At 51.3% G+C, this 13,871-nt stretch overlaps 1 protein-coding gene across 1 annotated transcript in view; it reads right to left on the bottom strand.

Annotated features, from left to right (window-relative positions):
• DNMT3A (DNA methyltransferase 3 alpha) overlaps positions 1-326 on the bottom strand; it is a 107,175-nt gene extending 106,849 nt beyond the window's left edge. Inside the window, exon 1 of the mRNA XM_046660973.1 lies at positions 206-326. The gene's annotated coding sequence lies outside the window, so the exon portion shown is untranslated. The remainder of the gene's footprint in view (positions 1-205) is intronic.
• Between the last annotated feature and the right edge of the window lie 13,545 nt (positions 327-13,871).

Here is a 13,871-nt window from a genome sequence, read left to right as displayed (position 1 = left end):
GGGCGCGCGGCCGGTCCTAGCGCCCTCGGCCCGACTGCCCGGCCTCTGCGGCCCCGCCGGGGGTCCCGGCACGCTGCGAGCCGGAGGGCCGGCCTCGGCAGCGCCCCGACCCGGCGCCGGGCCCGGGCACCCCGCCTCGGCCGCGCTCCCGGCCGCTCCGCCGGGGGCTTCGCTCCAGCCCTCCCCTCGCGGGGCGCCCCGCTACCTGGCGCTGCCTCTGCGCTGGGTCCCCGCATCCAGCACTGGCCGTAGGGACAGCGGCCCCTCCTCTCCCCGGGCCGGTGTCAAGTGCCTCCCCCCCGGCAGCCCGCGGAGCCCCCGGCGGCCTTCGCCCTGCAGTTCTCCCGACCTCCACCAGAGCCCACTGCACTCTGCCTGCCTCAGCACTGGGGCTAGGGACAGCAGCGCCGGCCCATCCGCGCCGCAACCCCCACCCCACCCGCCACCCCTGCCAGGTGCCGCCGCCGAGTGGAGGCCAGCTCACTCCACAGGGCCGAGGTCGGGGCGCCAGGCCCATCCAGGCCGTCCTGAAGGTTTGAGCACCTCTATAGGATGACCCCCCCCCCCCTGAAGGGAGTGAGCTCCCCGTACCTTGAGGTGTCCAAGTAGAGTGTTCTCAGTTGGGCAGTGAAAGACTGAAAGATTTCATGGGGTGGGAGGCCGAATTAAATGACACTGAAGATCCCTTCCAGCTCTAAGATTCAGTGCACACCTACACTCCACCCGCATGCTTACTCACCCCTTTGCCGTGGGGGTTGTTCTCATTTCCCATAGAGTTCTGAGGGCTCCAGGTTTCTGACTTGGGGCATCTCCATCTACCTCCACCAGCACAGCCACCCTCCGCTCATCACTCTCCTCTAACCTCTAGGACTTGGTGCTGGGCCTTCTGACCCCCAGCCTGGCTCCCCATGTCTGCCTATACCTCCATCAGCCATCTCCACCGTGCAACCCCATTCCACCCATGGCTTCAGCTACGTGACAGTGCCCTGAACTCTCTCACCCAGGTCCCCCCCATCCCCTGTGGGTGGGGCTGCTGAAGCCAGTCCTACTTTTCCATTTTCCCCACCAGCCTCACCCCTTCCAGGGTCTCAAGAACAGTTACCTAACTCTCTGGGACACGGAGCTGACCCTTCATCCAAGAGTGGTTTTCCTTTAGGAAGCCCTCTAATGCTTCCAGGTCCTTCAGCCTGCCCCACTCCCGGAGCCTCAAGGTTGGAGACCACTTTCCACACAACTGTCCTGCCCTTTTTCAGTGTCACCCTCACTCAAGTAGTCACCCCATGCCACTGATGATAGGCGCTGCTCTCCATCATCTCCACCTGGCCAGTTCTGAAGATTCATGATGTCTCTTCCATGAGGACAGGGACCGTGTCTGTCATCTCTGTAGCCCAGCGCTTGGAGTGTGGTCAGTTCTCAGTAAACCTTGATTGAATGAATACGTGCACTGCAGGTTCCTGTGCACTCTGCTTTCCGCATCAAGATGGGCATCCACAAACACTCTAAAGCTTGGCTAAGGGGAAGACCATGTTTGGAAAGATGGCTGCCATACCTCTCCCTTCCTCAAGGGCTTATATAACACGGCCCCCAAACAGCAGCGACCGTTTACTGAGCGTCTCCTGTGTGCCAGGCACCCAACTTGGCGCTTTCCCTCGGTCCTCGCCAGCCCTGGGTGGTGGTTTGTATGATCTTCACTCTGCAGACGAGGATGCTGAGGTGAGCCTTAGTCAAAGCCACACATTTGGGAAGTAGCAGAGCCAGGATTCAAAGCCTGGTTCATGTGACTCTGAAATCATTCTAGTTATTTCAGAACATCATAGTTACTCTTAACAAGCTGAAATTCTCAGGGTCAAAATGGGCAAATGGACGTCTCTATTCAGTAGAACTGTTCATGATCAAATCACTGGGAGCCCGTGGCCTGTGACCTTGGATGTTTGTGTTGCTGGGGTCCAGAGGCCCAAGGTGCCCATATTAGGGGTTTGTGTCCAGTAAGAAGCAATCTTGTGGCCACAGGGTTGGTTCTAGAGCTTGGCTCCGATGTCTGTGGCATGAGGAGGACCCTCCAGGCAGTCCCAAGAAGAGGCCAATCAGTGCTGGCTGAGCCTCTGGGGCCTCCTCACCACACAGCACGCTGGGTCCAGCTTGGTGGTTTAGCCGCTGGGCTCCTACCTGCCTCACTTGTGTCTGCCCCACTGTGGCCTGAGCAGAATCCTGGTTGATCCTAGAGAATCTGGGGTGAGGGGCAGCATCCGGCAGGATGGGCGAAGTCATCCTGCAATGACTCACAGCCCTGAGTCTTGGTGACTTAAAACCACAAAGGTTCTGTGGAAAACAGTAAGGTGATTCCTCACAAAAATTAAACATAGAATTACCATGTGATCCAGTGTTTCCACTTCTGGGTATATACCCCAAAGAACTGGAAGCAGAGACGCAAATAGATATTTGTACACCAGTGTTCATAGCAGCATTGTTCACAACAGCCAAAAGGTGGAGACAGGCCACATGTTCATCAGCTGATGAACAGATAAATAAAATGCGATATGTGCATATAGTGGAATATTATTCAGCCTTAAAAAGAAGAAAATTTTGACACATGCTACAACATAGATGAACCTTGAAGACATTATATTAAGTGAAATAAGTCAGACACAGAAGGACAAATATTGTATGATTCCACTTATATGAGGGACCTAGAATAGTGAAAATCATGGAGACAAAGTAGAATGGTGGTTACCAGGGACTGGGCGGAGTGAGGACGGGAAGCTAGTGTTTAATGGGTACACAGTTTCAGTTTTGGAAGATGAAAAAGCTCTGGAGATGAATGGCGGTGCTGGTTGCAAACTAATGTGAATGTACTTAATGCCTTTGAACTATACACTTAAAAATGGTTAACATGGGGGGCCGGCCCTTTGGCCCAGCGGTTAAGTTCACACGTTCCGCTTCGGCGGCCCAGGGTTTGCTGGTTTGGATCCGGGGCATGGACCTATGTACCACTCAGCAAGCCATGCTGTGGCAGGCGTCCCACATATAAAGTGGAGGAAGATGGGCACGGATGTTAGCTCAGGGCCAGTCTTCCTCAGCAAAAAGGGGAGGATTGGCAGCAGATGTTAGCTCAGGGCTAATCTTCCTCAAAAAAAAAAAAGTTAAAATGGTAAATATGATGTTGTATCTAGTTTACCACCATAAAAAAATAGAGCATAGTACACCTGTCAATTAAATGTATTAAATATATTATAAAAATACATAGTTCCTTTTCTTGCTCCTGTTGCATGTCTGTGGCAGGTCTCATTGAGAGGGGCAAAGTTCATTGAATATTCAGGGAGCCACCATCTCAAGGAGAGCACTGGAGGGTATCACATTGACAATAGCCATTTGTCACTCATTGGCTAGAACCATCCACACAGTTCCATTCAACTGCAGGGAACCAGGAAGTAAATGCTACCACGGACCTGAACGTGGGGAGAACCAGACATATTTAGCAGCCAACACCAATGACTACCACAGGGCCCTTCCAACCCCTCACAGAAAACATGTTCCTCTAACATTCTCCACCCAGCACCAGGGACGCCAGCGGAAGACTTGGTTCCCACGCTCTTGACTCAGATAAGTGGCAGCCTACCCTTCGCCCCAACACCCTGCTAGACCTTATGTCCTCTCCATGAGTCTGCTTCTGAAACCATCCCACCTGCCTTTGCCATACCTCCCCCATGACTTCCAGACCTGGGTTATCTAGCACCCTGCTCGGTGGTTTCAGCCCCGCAGTGACGCACCACTCAGGTCATCTAATATCCATTGCATGCCACACCCACCAGGAGAGCTAGTTCTTCACCTATAACAAACGGTAATGCTTCCACCTATCCTCCAGGTGGGGTTATTATATAGTCATGACTCTCAGTCGTAAATGACAGAATCCCAGCCTAAACTAGCTTAGACAAACAAAGGGACTCAGTGGTTGAGAGACTTGCCACTCTGTTGGCACTTTCCTTCCTACTTTAAGCAAACGCCACACAGCCTTCAAAGATGGCAGCCAGCAGTCTCAGGTTCACATTCTCCCAGCTTAGAATCCTAATGAAAGGATATCATTTTCCTTTCCTTCAAGAATCCCCCTAATGCTTCCAGGACATGAGACTCCACGTCCTTTAACAACATCCCATACACACAACCCTGAGCCTCAAGATCTGAGGCACATAATTGTCCTGTTTTGTTTTTCAATGTCGCCCTTACTCAAGGGGCTGTCCTTAGTGGAAAAGTCCCAACGATTACTTCAATTGTTCTGGCTTTGGTCACAAGCCCACTTTGAACCGGGTGCTACAGACAGTGGGACAGTCTAGATGACATGCCCACCCCAGTAAGTGGGTGCAGGAGGTGGCATTGGGGCTGACAGATCCAGCCAGCACCCCAGGGAGTAGGAGCAGGCTTGTTCCCCGAAGCCGGGGTGCTGGGCGAACACATTACACTCCACCTGCTGCCGCCCAGCATTCGCATGTCCCTTCTTTTCCCCATTACGCACTTTCAGAAATGCTGTCACTACTTGATAGGAGTGGTGGTTGCACATCGCGGATGTGCTAAATGCCACTGAATGTGCATTTTTAAATGGTTAGTTCAATGGTATGTGAATTTCACCTCAATAAAAAAGATGTATTTTTAAATGTTCCTGCTAAAATAAAGAACCCACGCCATCTACAACTAAAAATGCACTTACTCTCCTTCCCAAAGGAAGATGATCCAAGTCATGACCAGCCCTAAAATCAAGACCTCTGAGTAACGTGCATTCCTCTAAGTGAGGTCTATATGTGGCTTCTTATTACCCACAACCAGCGGCTACATTGTAAATGTACCCACCCCAAAGCACCAAATATATGCAGGGGGAGAGAAGATAGATAGATTATCCACAATGAAGACGGACTTTGGAAGAGAGGGGAAGGGAAGGAGCAGCAGAGGTTGTCGGTCCTCGGCCTGCACCTCACCCTCTCTGCACTGGAGCCAGGTCCTGGCTGGCTCCTGGGAGAGTCTCCCCGGTTCGGTTCGTTGTCCTCCAGAGCTGCACCTGAGGGCTTCAGGGGAGAAGTCCCCTTTGGAGAGGGACAGCATCCTATTGGCATGGTCACAGTTTCCCGGGGATTCCTTCAGAGCTTGAGCAACCGCTGAGTCTGGGGATTGCAATATCGCTTCCTTAAAGCCTCAGCCAGTTGCCAGTCAGCTCATTTCCTGGGAACTCCAGAGACTAGTAACTCGCCCCACAAAGGCCCCAGGGCTGCTGTGTGGATTATTCTGCATGCCCACCATGGAAGTTGTGAGCATTAAAACAAAGAGTAGATATGAAAGTGCCCATATGAGTTATTTTGTATCACATAAAATGTCATCATCCTCATTCACAGAGAAAATCATAAAGACATAAATTCATTCTGTATGGTTTTACATGTGCTCGTATGCAGTCCTTTTATTCACTTCTTTTTTTCACTCTCTTTTTTGATTTCCTGCAGTGACTGCCACAAGTGTACCCCCATATCTAGATGCTGGTTCAGCCCCTTCCCCTAAGAGACACCTCAGCCACTGCCTCTCACTCCAGCATGAGCCTCACCCTGTATATTGACAGATATAGAAATAAATATAGATATAAAATGTGTGTATATATACACGTGTGTATGTATGTATGTATATACGTATTTTCCCTTTTTCTGTTCGCTGAGGGCACCTACAAGCAATGAAACCTCAATAGCAATGAGTACACCTCATGCCCAGATTTTGGTTTCTAAATACCATTCTCTGTTAAAAGGAAGTGGACCTTCCCAGAGAAATGACAAATTCCAGAGCTGGGTTGAGCAAGGAACAAGGTGAGCTCAGAACATGTCACACTTCAGGATAAGGAAGTGCTCAAAGCATGATGGGACACAGAGAGGGCTCCCACTGGCGAAACATGGGAAAAGTTGAGCACCAAAATAAATAATGATGCCAACAGATTATAACTCACTCAGTAAAACAGGAATCCATGAGTCCATGAATAAATTGTAAGCTTAATGAAGAATAGGATATTTACATAGTCTCAAAGTACTTCCTGACAAAATACTTCCCAATTACAAAGGGAAAAAAGAGTAACTTTACAATGGAAAAGCCTGACACATATCCATTTATTCAAGCAATCAAAGTCAACAGCATCAGTAATGGGCCAAATTGAAACGGTACCCCACCTAACAGGATGTGAAAACAACACATCATTTCTATGCTAGCCCCGCCAAAGATGCATCATCTAATCTAATCTTGAGGAGACATCAGACAAACCCATCTTAGTCCGTTCAGGCCACCATCACAACGTACTATAGAGTGGGTGGTTTATAAACAACAAACATTTATTTCTCACAGTTCTAGGGGCTGGAAAGTGCAGGATCATGACGCCAGCAGAGTCAATGTTTGGTGAGGGCTTCCTGGTTCATAGACGGCGGTCTTTTTTCTATGTCCTCACATGGCGGAAGGGACAAGCTAGCCCTCTGAGGTCTCTCTCTCTTTTTTTTCCCTCCCCGAAGCCCCAGTACATGGCTATATATCCTAGTTGTAAGTCCTTCTAGTTCTGTGTAAGCTGCCTCCACAACACGGCACTGACAGAGGGCTGGGTGGTTCTGCAGCCAGGAAACGAACCCAGGTCACCTAAGCTGTGAGAGCACCAAACTTTAACCACCAGGGTATCACAGCTGGCTCTGGGTCTGTTTTTTTTTTTTAAGATTTTATTTTTCCTTTTTCTCCCCAAAGCCCCCCGGTACATAGTTGTGTATTTTTAGTTGTGGGTCCTTCTGGTTGTGGCATTTGGGATGCCGCCTCAGCATGGCCTGACGCGAACCGTGCCATGTCGGCACCCAGGATCCAAACCGGCCAAACCCTGGAACTCGAACTTAACCACTTGGCCACCGGGCCAGCCCCTCTGGGTCTCTTCTATACAGACACTAATCCCAATCATGAGGGCTCTGCCCTGATGACTAGTCACCTCCCAAAGGCCCCACCTCCTAATACCATCACCTTGGGGGCTGGGTTTCAACATAGGAATTTTGAGAGGATGCAAACATCAGATCGTAGCAAACCCAAAATGCGGGATACTCTGCAAAATCACTGACTTGTATTTTTCAAAGTGTCAAGGTCATCAAAGTCAAGGACAGGCTGAGGAACTGTTCCAGATCGAAGGAAACTAAAGAGACAGGACAACTGAATGTGTGATACTGGATCAGATCCTTTTACTATAAAGGACGTTGTTGGAGAAATTGGAGAAACTTGCATGGGGTCTGAGGATTAGCTGGTGGTGATGGGTCAGTGTTACTTTCCTGATTTGGATGTTTGTACTGTGGTTATGAAAGAGAATGTCCTTAGTTGTAAGAAATAAATACTATACTAAAGTTTTTGGGAAAGCGAGTGGGCATGATGTTGACAATTATTCACAAATGGCTTAGAAAAAAATAAGTTCCTTTACCTTATTTGCATCTTTTCTGTAAGTCTGAGATTGTTTCAAAATAAAAAGTTAAAACAATTACCCCAGGAGTTGTAGCATTTTGCCTTCCCACCAGGAATCTTTATGAAAGAGGACGTTGCCTGTGGAGTATGTCGTCAAACTCGGATGTTCGCCCCTCTGACGGGGGAGCAGTGAGCTCTCACTATATGTTTTGTTTTGCTTTTCTCTCATTATGAGTAAATGGAACATTTTCTCACATGATTAAGGACGATTTGCATTTATAAACTATCAGTTTATCTTTTGACCATTTTTCTTTCAGGTTGTGGGTCTCTTTCTTCCTGATTTTTATGACCTTTTCATAAATTGAGGAGGTTATCCCTTTGACTGTGCTATAAACCAACAACTATTTTTGTGCTGTGTATTCTGTGACTAGCGCTGTGCCAAGGAGCCTGGTGAGATGGTCTCTGACGGCGACGAGATTACAGGTGATGCAATCCAGACCCACGGTAGCCAGTTAATCGTGAGCTGAATTGTGGAGCTCAGACAAGAAGGGATCTGGGCCGGAATGAAGGTGTCTCTGAGGAAACAGGATCTGGGCCTGGGCTGGAGGGGGGTTGGGTTTGGGTAGGCGAGGGCGTTCTGGGCTTAGAGGGAAGAAAGCACAGTAAGGGCAGGAACTTGATCTGCCTGTGGTCACTCCCCCTTAATCTCTCTCCCTCTGCTGCTGGCCCGACCCTCAGACTCGGTTAGGTGCCTTGGAAGACTTCCCGAATCTGCAGCCTCCCTTCACCTGAGTCCTTCCTGCTGTTCGCCGCTCCTCCAGAGGGAATGGGATGGGAGCCACTGCCTACAAGTCAGATCTGATTTAATCTGTACCAAGCAGCCGTCTCAGGGGAGCAAGGGAACAATCCCACGGTCCACCTAGCTTTCTGTGGGGTATGCAACTCAGCATCAAGATAGAAGATTAGAAACCTGTGGTTGTGTGACTACTTTTCAGATACGAACATTTTAGCAGGTAAAAAGTAGTGATTTTTTTTTCATTCATATTCTTTTTTTGGTATTGTACCTTCTAGGTTATAAATTAAGTTCCATGCAACTCAATAAAGGGGGCATTTTTTGAAGAAGAAGAAGAAGATTAGCCCTGAGCTAACATCTGCCGCCAATCCTCCTCTTTTTGCTGAGGAAGACTGGCCCTGAGCTAACAACCGTGCCCATCTTCCTCCACTTTATATGTGGGATGCCTGTCACAGCATGGCTTGCCAAGCGGTGCATAGGACTGCACCTGGGATCTGAACTGGCTAACCCCGGGCTACCAAAGTGGAACGTGCGGACTTAACCCCTGCAGCACCAGGCCAGCCCCAGGTGGCATCTTTTTTTAATTAAACTTTTAATTTTGAGATAATTTTAGAGTCCCATGCAGTTTTGTTTTTTTTAAGATTTTATTTTTTTTCCCTTTTTTTTTTTTTTTCTCCCCAAAGCCCCCCAGTACATAGTTGTATGTTTTCATGTGAGATGCCACCTCAGCATGGCCTGATGAGTGGTGCCATGTCCGCACCCAGGATCCGAACCCGTGAAACCCTGGGCTGCCAAAGTGGAGCACGCGAACTTAACCACTCTGCCACGGGGCCAGACCCTCCCATGCAGTTTTAAGAACTACTACAGGGAAATCCCCTGTACCCTTTACCAACTTCCCCCAATGACAACATCCCTCAAAACTTAAGTGTAATATCACAACCAGGATATTGACACTGAGCTGTCAAGGTACAAAACATTTCCATCACCACAGGATTCCTCGTGGCTCTTCTACAGCTGCACCCACTTCTCTCCAGCCCACCGCCCCCAGTCCTAGGCAACCACTAATCTGTTCTCCCTTTCCACAGTTGTCTTGTTTCAACCTGTTATAGAAATGGAGTCATACAGTGTATAACCTCATGGAGTTGGCTTTTTTCACTCAACATAATTCTGTGGAGATTCGTCCAGGTTGTCACATGTATCAGTAGTGCCTGCATTTTCATTGCTGAGTAGTATTCCGCAGGACGGATGGACCAGTTCAACTGTCTCCCTGTTGAAGCACATCTAGGGTGTTTCCAGTTTTCAGCTACAGGTTAGAAAACTGAGGCCAGAGAGGTGAACCGACTTGCACCAGGGCCCACAGACAGAATCTGGGAGAACTAGCATGTGACTCTAGGCCCGGATCTGTTTGTTAGAGTCACATAAGGCTATTCGGGGGAAATGTCAGGCCGGTTCAAGGGGAAATGTGGAGACTTGAGAGTCATTGATTATCTGCCATCTTCAATGCCGTGTTTAAGGAAGGTGAGTCCCAACTGGAGAGAGGCAGCTGGGAAGCGAGGAGATTTGTACTCAGTCCTGGCAGGGGGTATGGGGCAGCTAGGAGCCGCCTTCCAAAGGCAACATCTACTGCTGACTGAAAACAGATGACGAGAAGGGACATATTAACTGATTTGGGTTGTTATAGTAACATCTAGATAAAATATATACTCCGGGGCCAGAGGAGAAATGGAACCAAACGCAGAAGTGCTGGTGGGATGGAGGAAACAACTGGAAGAATGTCACCATAGACGCCATACTCATTACTGAAGCCATGAATGGCTGGGCTCTCTCTGGGGGTTGTGAAGCCAGAGATGCTGGGGCAGACCACAATCTGGGGATGAGAAGAGATGACACAAGGGAGACAGAATGAGCCTCATGGAGGCAAGGGGAGAATCAGGTGAGTGAACGAAAGCCAAGGACAAAGAGACTTGGCATTGATGAGGCAACGGGGTCAAAGAGAAAGGAGTGTATTTGTTATCTATTGCTGCATAACAAATTAACCCAATCTTAGTGACTTAAGCAACAACATTTATTATCTCACGTGTTTCTGTGTGTCAGGAACCTGTGGGTGGCTTAGTGGGGTCCTCTGGCTTAGGGTCTCTCACAGGCTGCAATCAAGGTGTTGACCACACTATACTCAAGGTTTGAGACTGGATCCATTTCCAGGCTCACTCACATGGGTGTTCACAGGATTCAGTTCCTTCTGGGTTGTGGGACTGAGGGCTTCCATTCAATGCTGGCTGTTGGCCAGAGGCTGCCCCAGTTCCCTGCCATGTGGGCCTCTCCACAGGGCAGCTCACAAGATGGCCACTGACTTCATTCGAGTGACAAGCAGGAGGGAGTGAGAGAGTGTGTGCGGGCAAGACGGAAGACAGCCTTTTATAACCAGATCTTAGAAGCATTTGCCCTCTTCTCTTTGTGAACAGCAAGTCACCAGGACCAGCCCACACTCAAGGTGAGGCGATTACACCAGGGTCTGATTACCAGGAAACGACTTTAGAAGCTGCCTACTACAGGGGGCAAAGACAAGGGGGCTGGATTTGAGCTAAGACTTCCCCAGGTGGCCCCCGGGAGGACAGCGTCAGGAGAGTATGAGGGCAGAAGACCGAATGGACGGAGACAAGTGGTGATCCCAATCCCAGCTGCCCCCAGCCCGTCAGGGCAACGTGGACAGACTAGGGCCTCCACCCCTCTTTATGCAGACAGAGCCACCACCAGTTCCCAGACGATCCCAGCTCCCAGCTCAGCTCGTCTGCCTGGGCCTGCTTCCTCCACCCACCCTGGGCCCCCAGCAGAGCAGAGCCACCCAAGCAGGCAGAGCCTGGCTCACCGTCTCTGTTTCACCAACTGGCACTTGCCATCGCCATCGCGGCACAGGAACCTCTTCAGGACGGGGGGGTTGGGGGGGGACAGGACTGCCACCTCTCAGACGCTGCAGCCACCATCCACCAGCCCCCTGTCCTGTCTGGGGAGAGATCCCCCTTCCCCTGCTGAGGCTGGCCAGCAACCTGGGCCTATGTCCTGGTGCCCCGCCAGTTTGGAGCTGTCCAGCCCAGAAGTGATGGGTCCACTTGTGGGAGGGACGCACAGAGAGACAGGGAGGCAGGAAATGGAACCAAGGGGAAATGCTCAAGGGACGAGGCTGGGGCCGGACACAGACTCTTTAGGCAGGCGAGTAGAAGAGAGTAGCAGGTACATATCTCAACCCACATCTCAGAGGTGCAGGAAGTGTAACTATTTTTGGAAGTCCCCTGTGGGACGAGGGGCATGTGGTAGGCAGAACCACGCCCCGAAGATGTCCACGTCCCAATCCCTGGAAGCTGACTATGTTAGGTCACACGGCAAGGGGAATTCAGGGTGCAGATGGAATTAAGGTTGCTAATCAGCTGACCTGGAGATGGGGGAGAAACTGGATTATCCTGGCGGCGCCGACGTAATCACAAGAGTTCCTTAGAAGTAGAGGAGGGAGGCAGAAGAGTCGGCGTCAGAGTGATGCGATGTGAGGACTCAACCCACCATCGCTGGCTTTGAAGACGGAGGAAGGGGCCACAAGCCAAGGAATGTGGGCAGCCTCTGGAAGCCGGCAAAGGCAAAGAAATGGATTCTCCTTTAGGGCTTTTCGAAAGGACCGCAGCCCTGCAGACACCCCTTTTCTTGTTCTTCCCCCTCTGCTCCGAGCTGGGGCTGAGAGCAGCCTGTCTAAGGGTGGGGAGATCTGGATTCCATCCGACTCTGCCTCTAACTTGCTCTTGACTCCGAGAAGTCATTTTTCCTCATTGGGCCTTAGTTTTCTGAAACATGGGCTTGGTAACAGGCTCCCTGAACACTCCTGGATGGTTGAGTCCAAACCACACATAGGGATGCTCAAAGACTGGGGAAAATCCCGAGGCCCACTTTGGGGCCCAGGCTCCCCACTCCAGGTCTGACTCCCTTTTGTACTTCTATTCCTTTTCTAACTCAACATAGGATCGGGAGAAGTGATGACAGAAGTGACTCCCAAGGATCTGACATCTGACATGACACAATCCCTGGCTTAACAAAAGAGAGGATGGGAGGACCAGAGAAGTTAAGTAAGTTTCCCAAGCCCACACAGTGAGCTGGGGAAGAGCACCAAACTCAGGTCCGACTTCCAGCTAAGGCGCTTCCCCAGGCCAGGGGGCTCCCTCAGGGAAAGCTTTGTCCCAGGATGGTGTCAGGGTGGAGGGCAGGGGCCTCGCTTCAGGCAGGCCTGGATTCGAGTGCCAGCCTGGCCACTCACCAGATGCTGTGAGCTTGGAGTAATATTGAAAGCGATGATCCTGCCTGTTTCATGCAGTCATTGCAAGATGAAATGGGAGAATGCTGAGCACCTGGTACAGCGCCTGGCAGGTAGCAAGCACTCCACAAACGCCAGCTGACAGCACTTTTCTTAACTGCCACGCCCCTTCCCTCTGTCCCCCGTCCACATGACACAATGTCTACAACAGGCTTTCAGAGCGAGCTCTCCTTAGACCCTAGTCACAAACCTGGAGGCCAGCGATGGCTATGCCAGTTTTGAGGACAAGGCCACAGAGGCCCAGAGAGGCCTCTTGGCAAGTCAGTGGCAGAGCAGAACCAGATCTGGACCCCCAGCCCCACTCTGTGCCCACATGGAGTTTCCTGAGGGACCGGGGCTCCTCGGAGCCTGTAAGGATGGCCGAGGCAGGGGCCCCAGCTCGTCTGTCCGCTCACCTGCTCCCCACCGCGTGTGGGACTTCAGGCTCAGAGCTCTGTCTAACCCTAGCCTCCACCCCCGCCCCTTGCAGTATCCTCCCCCCACAGCATCCCAGCTTCCGGCATCTGAGGAGCATTTAGAAAACTGGCCTGCCCCCAGACATCTTGAAATTTCTTTACTAGGAGACCAAGCCTTTTATTCCGCACTTGATGCATTCCCCGGAGCTGCCTGTGACCTGCAGCCCCGGGGCCATGGAGGCCATGAGCAGGGCAGGAGAGCAGTGGAGGGAGAAGAGGCGGCCTGGGAGAGGGCAAGGAGAACGCGGGCCTCAGAGGCCAGTTTTCCTGACCCAAACTGGGGTTAGCATGTTCCTGGGGACAAGGGAACGAGGAGGAAATTGCAACTAGGAGGGGAAATCGAGGCTACCGCAGAGAGGGAAAGGACAGGCTTCGGCAATTCTCAGAGTCCGGCAGTGCCTGCCTCAGCTCACCCCCAGCGCAGGCACCTCCCTTCAGTGCCCAGGGACTGCAGGCTTTGGGGCTCTCACTCAGGGAGTGGCAGGAAGGGCCCGTCTTAGGTCCTGGGGTTGCTGCTGGCTCTGCCAGGGCTAATGGGGGTGCCGGAGAAGCCAGTCCTCTCACCACCGTGGTGGTCTTGGACAAAGTGGCTCCCCCAGCCCCCTGGAGTCCTGACTCAGCAGATTTCGGGATTGGGGGGCTGACAGCGACCCTCCCTTCCCAGCAGCCAGCTGGGAGCAGGGCCCCCGGAGCTGCCCTGTCGGTTCCCCCTTGACCGGGCACAGCCTGCTGGAGTTTCCAGAGCCAGTTTCTTCTGAGACCTCGAGCTTCTTCCTCACCCCCCAGGGAGAGGCCTGGATCTGTATTCCCAGTTTTCACAGTTGCTCTGGCACTAACCTCA

Source organism: Equus quagga, chromosome 5 (assembly GCF_021613505.1).
Source record: "Equus quagga isolate Etosha38 chromosome 5, UCLA_HA_Equagga_1.0, whole genome shotgun sequence".
Taxonomy (NCBI): domain Eukaryota; kingdom Metazoa; phylum Chordata; class Mammalia; order Perissodactyla; family Equidae; genus Equus; species Equus quagga.
The sequence above is the reverse complement of the archived record's forward strand: the minus strand, read 5'-3'. Positions and strand labels throughout refer to the sequence as shown.